Source organism: Centrocercus urophasianus, unplaced genomic scaffold, assembly GCF_019232065.1.
Source record: "Centrocercus urophasianus isolate 14NV4802_14NV808 unplaced genomic scaffold, USGS_Curo_1.0 seq_3, whole genome shotgun sequence".
NCBI classification, from domain to species: Eukaryota; Metazoa; Chordata; class Aves; order Galliformes; family Phasianidae; genus Centrocercus; species Centrocercus urophasianus.
The window spans coordinates 1,484,644-1,491,034 of record NW_024884866.1 but is presented as its reverse complement, the minus strand read 5'-3'; the positions used below and the strand labels follow the sequence as shown (position 1 = coordinate 1,491,034).

At 37.8% G+C, this 6,391-nt stretch overlaps 1 long non-coding RNA gene across 1 annotated transcript in view; it reads right to left on the bottom strand.

Annotated features, from left to right (window-relative positions):
• Positions 1-2,689: 2,689 nt before the first annotated feature.
• LOC122165486 overlaps positions 2,690-6,391 on the bottom strand; it is a 10,744-nt gene continuing 7,042 nt past the window's right edge. The window contains exons 3-4 of the long non-coding RNA XR_006170496.1: positions 5,286-5,385; positions 2,690-2,893 (exon numbers count right to left, since the gene is read on the bottom strand). This is a non-coding gene — a long non-coding RNA (uncharacterized LOC122165486). The remainder of the gene's footprint in view (positions 2,894-5,285; positions 5,386-6,391) is intronic.

The window sequence follows — 6,391 nt, the reverse complement described above, 5'->3', positions numbered from 1 at the left end:
AGGTCTGCAAAGGGGCTGACCCAGCCTCCACCCCCTTCTGCTCACTCAAGTACATTGCATGCACCTGAGCTCCAGGTGATTTTACATCAAGATTTTACATCACCTAGAGGTTGGCCCTGCCTTCCTCTAGGTACTCAATCACTGGTTCAAGCTGTGACTCAGCATTTCTGCTACACATCACCAAACAGTATTACTAATGAAATCTAATTATACCACCTCTGTGATTAAAGAGATTGAGGAAAGGAAGTAAAACAAAGTGAGAAAATATAGAAGGGAAAAGAGCTGTTTGAGAGGTGAATCCTTCCTAGAAAGAGAGGCTACCATGGCCAAATGCATTTTTAGTTCATACTTTGAAGTATTATTGTTTACTCTATGACCAAATTTATTAGTAGAGAGCATTGATGTTGTGCTAAGTATCCTGGCAACAGCATCATGTAAGATGTGTCCACTAAGATAATACATGCAAGTACAACACCTAAAAATACAGAAAACTAGCCCCAGGATATGAGTCCATCTTTTCTGCTACAGTTTGCATTTCAGTGCCAGGAGCTGTTAAGGGAAAAAATTACGCAAGTTTGCAGGAGAGTCCTAAAGAATTTTCAAAAGAAGAAATTGAGTCATAAATTTGTCCACTATAGTAAATACAGAAGTATCCCTGAGCACTGAAAATGGTTACTGTAGTGGAAATGCTGCCACAGCCTGAACCAGCGATTGAGCACCAGGTGAGAAGGCAGGGCCATCACCACAGTTCATTTTTATCAGAAGTGTTCACAAAGGCACATCAATATTCAGTAACAGGATAACTCCATAATTAAATAATTGCATCTTAATCACTGATTTGTGAGTCGAATGCCAAGGAGTTTAATATTAATGAGGTTGTAAATCTAGTTTCCTTAATGTGTGTTTGCTAATGGGAATATACTTCTCTAACGTTTAATTCTTTCAAAAATTAGACTCTCACAAATAGAATTCCACCAGTTCACAGCTTTAAAAAAATATACTTTATCTGTTACAGACAGCTTTCAATCATACATTCAACAACCTGCAGCTTCTTAGAACAATTTATTTTAAATAAGGGCTGAGGAGTGGAAAAACAGATAGCTTTAATTGAGTACTTGGCTAGGCCCCCTGACAGAATGTTGGATGACACCTGCTCATTTTAAGCCAGTCAGCCAAACACAGTGTGAAATACAGCAGAGTTTCTCAGACACCTATTTTTCAATTAATCTGATAAAGAAGGACATGCATACCTCAGTAACAATTAGGAGTCTTTGTTGCTTCTTATCTGATTCTATCACTCCTGTCTTTCCCGTTTTGTACCATTATCACTATTCTAAATACTTAATGTCAATACAAAATAGATGATGGCAAGTGTACCCATCAACAGGGCCTCCAGATCAGTTTTAATGAGGCTTACACTAAGAAACTTATGTAGTTCACACTCACGCTTATGAGAATCTATTTTGCTAGATTTTGAGGGGTACTGCACTCCACTTAGACATACTTGTTTAAATAACTGTAGTTTCTGACCTAATAACACCTGAGTTATCAAGGAGATTCCTGTACTGTTTAGAAGCCGGATGAAAAATTGACCTGCCGAACTATGCTTCCTTCTAAATAACAGAAATCATTTTATGTTATAGATATATTGCTACCACAAAGCAATCCGCTGGTTTTACTGCCAGAGATAGAATTCTTGTTAAACCCTTTGATATCAAAGTTTGTTGCAATACAAACAGTAGAGGCCTTATCCTTTTTTTTTTTTTTTAAACTTCCTTCTTACTTCGCATATACTTATTCCTGTTCAGTGTTCACAAATTTTTCCACCACTTATAATTACAGAATTGCATCATTCAGTATGAACAGTTTTACGTCATTAAAAAACACACAAAGATTAAATTTATAGCCTGATGGCACGACAGTAACCAAATCGCCCATTTTAGTTACCCAAGTGAAAACCAAATACCTGCCAAGTGTCTGGCATATCCAATGAGGTCTGGACTGATAGAGGTTAGCAGCATTTTTGCAAGCTACTGTTGGCAAAATCTAGAGTTTCACAGACAGTTCCTCAGAGAAAACTTACATCTTAAATCAGATCTTTGCTGTAGCCAGTTGTTAAGAGATATCAGTAGACTACAATTCTCACCTAAAACCTGGATTAACTTCTATTCCCCGAAAGTGTGATATTCAAACCTTTTTAGACTTCAACGACATCATCTTTTCTGCAAGATTTTACATCACCAGTCTCTTCAACTCTTCCACAATATAGATATACTTTAACTCCTCTAGCCTGCTTCAAATCTCTGCCTTCCTCAGACTGTAGCTACTCATACTTTCTTTAAAGTGTTTCATAATGTTTCTTTCACTCCGAAAAATCATGGTTTTTCACTCCTGTTTTCTCCAAGATATACAGGCATTCAGTCTGTACCTTACAGCTGCTGTTAACAACTTAATTCGCAAAGGAAATGCCACATTCTGCAAGGGCTTTAGGAGTAAAAGCACAAAACGCAGAGATATGTTGAGTATAATTTCCTCCAGTTTTTATACCTTAAGAGGAAGAGCTAATCTTCTCCTCCCTCTCTAACAGGCTTTACTCCATTTTAACAGGAATCTCTCACATTCCCAAGGATATGAAGCAACATCCGTGGATTTGTGGAGTGAAAAGGACCCCAGATGCACTCACCTGTGCTTTCCTTATTCTTTCTTGCTGCTCCCATTGGCCAACCAAGTTTCTTCCGTGGACAAAATCTCCTGAATGCTCATCTCAAAGTAACTTTATCAGAAATCTTCCGTATCTGCTGTGAAATCCTTTCCTTCAATGCCATTTAAATGCCAGAAGCAGTTTAAAGAAGCTCTACACCATTCAATTTCAGATCAGTAGGAGTTCAATGGTCTGGAAAATAAGGAAGACAGTGTCAGAATCAGTTTCCAGGATACCTTCACAAAACTCATGTGTTTAGCACTGTGCTGTAGCCAGGAACAACCTATCAGTCCTGAAGCAGCTCTCTCAGATGAAGCTTTAATCTGCAAGATGGCCTATTGCCTGGTGTATGCACGTGTCTTCACATACAGTATGTTCTTTCTTTGGGCTGCAAATTCATTCCATCTCTTACAGTTAATCAGATGATCAGCAACCAGCTACCATTCCAGCTCAGCTGTGAACAACTGCACTACAGTTACTGATGATTCACTGAGCTTACACTACAGTATGTTACTCCAACTTTGGGCAACATAACATACAATAAGACAACCATTCCATGCTCGTTTCTCAGAAACATTAGAAACATCTGTCCATCCATATTGGAATGAGGGTTTGCTCTAGAAAAAAAAGTCAGTATTTCATAGCTTAACTTACATCCCTACTGCCAACTAAACAGCTACAGGCAAAGTAAAGGATCCTCTTGGGCCTTTTCTTTAATGCTTTCGCACCCCAGTCAGATAGGCTGGGTTTGTACACACTGTGAAACTCAAGGCAGATATTCTTATTTGTGGATAAGTAAAAGATCAAGAGACAACGTTGCAGCAGGAGTTTGGCTTTATACTCTACAGCACATCTATTTAACCGATATCGGAAGAGTGTATTTAAAGGAGTTCTTACTGGCAAAACAATGATTTATAAGTCAAAAAGGAATGCAAAAACTTGCAAAAAGAATGTAAAACATACTGACAACACGTTGGTCTCATCTCACACAATTACACCAAATACAACGCTCCAAGGGGATTAATGTGGGTTTATCAGCCAGTCCCAGAATAAGACATAAGTTCACACCAAAAGGGAAACAAATATTAAGAAGCTCTGGAATAAACCGTGTCTTGGTTCACTCAGAGGCTTACACTTGCAGAATGTTGATAGACTGCTGCAGCAGCAGCACTGATCCTTTTTTGGATTAGCACTCAAGAAAATGTATTATTTAGACATTTGTAGAAATGAGCCTAGAGCTTTGTGTTCTCTGTTCACGGCTGGTTAGGTGTGCGGGTCACATTCCAGCCTCATTAGTGAGTAGTGGCAACTTAAATCTAGTTATTAATTCTCCAAATCGAGAGTTGCTGCAACTCAAGTCCAACACTGTTGACATAATGTTGGCTGAAACAGATTTCTGAGTGCAGCATGACTTATACTTTTGTTTCTAGGTGAAAAAAATGTTTTGTTGATAAAAACCAACTACTTGAAGCTAGAAGAGTTTACATGGGCTAACCTTACACCTGATGAGCTAGGAACTGGAAAAAAATTCAATGCTCGACAACATCCATTTTTAATTTTTTTTAATTTTAAGTGATTGTTCAAGATCTCTGGAAATTCACAGATCTAATTTTTCCCTAGGGAGTCTAAAAACAAGTTTAATAAACTAAAGCACATAAAATATACTCCCTGTTCTCCCCAAGAAGTGAATTCCTACTTGAGTTTTAAGTCTTTTGCTATCTTAAGTGACCAACACCTTCTATTTGAGAGATACAATTTCCATTTAATTTACTCATAAATGCTTCAACAGTCATAGTCCTTTGTGAAAATAAATATCATATTCATAGTGTATCATTCCCAAGTAAAAACTTCCAGGGGACAACCACAGAATCACCAAGGTTGGAAAAGACCTAAAAGATCACCTAGTCCAACCGTTCACCTATTCCCAATAGCTCCCACTAAACCATGTCCCTCAACACAACATCCAGCCTTTCCTTGAACACCCCCAGGCTCGGTGACTCCACCACCTCCCTGGGCGGTCCATTCCAGTGCCTGACCACGCTTTCTGAAAAGTAATACTTCCTAATACTTCCATAACTGTTCATAATTTATTAATGTGTGACAGAAGTTGTATTAAAATAGCACGGGAGATGAAATACCACCCTTGTTATTTCTAATGTGCTCATGATGATAGTACCCCAAAATGTTACTGAAATGAACTACAGTCTATCTCAATTCATACACTTTTTTCTTCCTTTTAATTACAGTTGCACAACTTTAAACCGTCACGTTTCCATTTATGCTTCTTTATACATGATCATTCCTGTTTCTGTCAGTAATGAACGCAAATAAGAATAAATTATGACTGACATTTAGCCCTTGCATTCTAATTAAAGTCCAGCACTAGATAAAGGCAAACATTGTCTTGCATAATAGGACTGCACACACTGTCTCCTGTAATTATTATTAAAATGTAAACTGTATTTATGTCATTTTCCAGTGTCTTCATTATCATACCAATACCATTCTTTTCTTTTTTTTTTTTTTTAACTGAAAATGTAACCTTCTCTTTTCAAAATTCCTGCAAATTAACACCATGGCTTACCTTTCAAATTACTAAGTAATTCTCGGGAAATCCAGTGAAATTAATCTTAGGCGAGTCATGGTTACAAGGGTTGCTTTTCTTGCTGTGACTGTACTCTGAGCTGTTGAGCCAAAGGAATAATGAAATGTCAGCATGCTGCTTGCCTATAAATAAAGAAAAGGCATGTAGACTGAGTGTTGTCAAGAAGGGAATGGCAAACCACGTGCACAAATAACCCTGTATTTCTTGCGTGTATCCCCCTACAACTCTATCCAATAATGCTGCAATGTAATCCAAAACACATTCAAAGGAAGGATGATTTTTATCATCGTTCGTCCCTGTAAGGATCTCTTGAATGGCACGTGTAACTGAACTCCCCAGGAAGCAATCTTTTCTGTGATAAATGATATCAAATATGAACAGAGATCCAGGAAGAAATAGGAAAAATAGCAATTTGTGGAACTTAAGGAAAACAGTAGATCATACTGAACCAAATAAAAGTATTTAAAAACAGTGCTGACTGGACTTATTTGTCTTATGCCTTGTATCCAGAACCCTGTTATGTGAATTTTTTACATTGAAATTATTCATTAAGAAGCCTTCCAGTACTCGTACTTGTTTTCAGTCAGTCTGACTAATACAAACATGCTACTAGAATGTTTCTTTCAAATAGGATATTCTTAGGCTACCAGAGGCATCACTATTATTAAGGACTAATGAGGGAACCTGGAGAAATTGCAGAATCAGAAACTATTCTCTGTAGAAATATTTTAGCTCATTTATGATGAGCCTGCAGGGCCCACTCTGATCCAGTCTGATCACAAGGAAGGTTTGGGTAGGTTTCACCACAACCTCGGGTGTCATGTCTTCTCTATTTCTCCAGTATTTATGAGGTAGTTGGTTAAGTGATGAACTGGAGCAGTGGCAACAGAGATGTACCAGCTCACTGCTTCCTGTTAAGCGAGCCTCACAAAAATTACTCTCATTAAAAGGGAAGTAGTTCTTGTACAGAGTAAATAACATCATATGAGCTCTACTCACTTTATGCCCCTTAAGAAATAGGGAGTGTTCTGCAGTTGATGAAGTCCTGGTTGACAACAGCAAAAAAAAAAAAAAAAAAAAAAAAA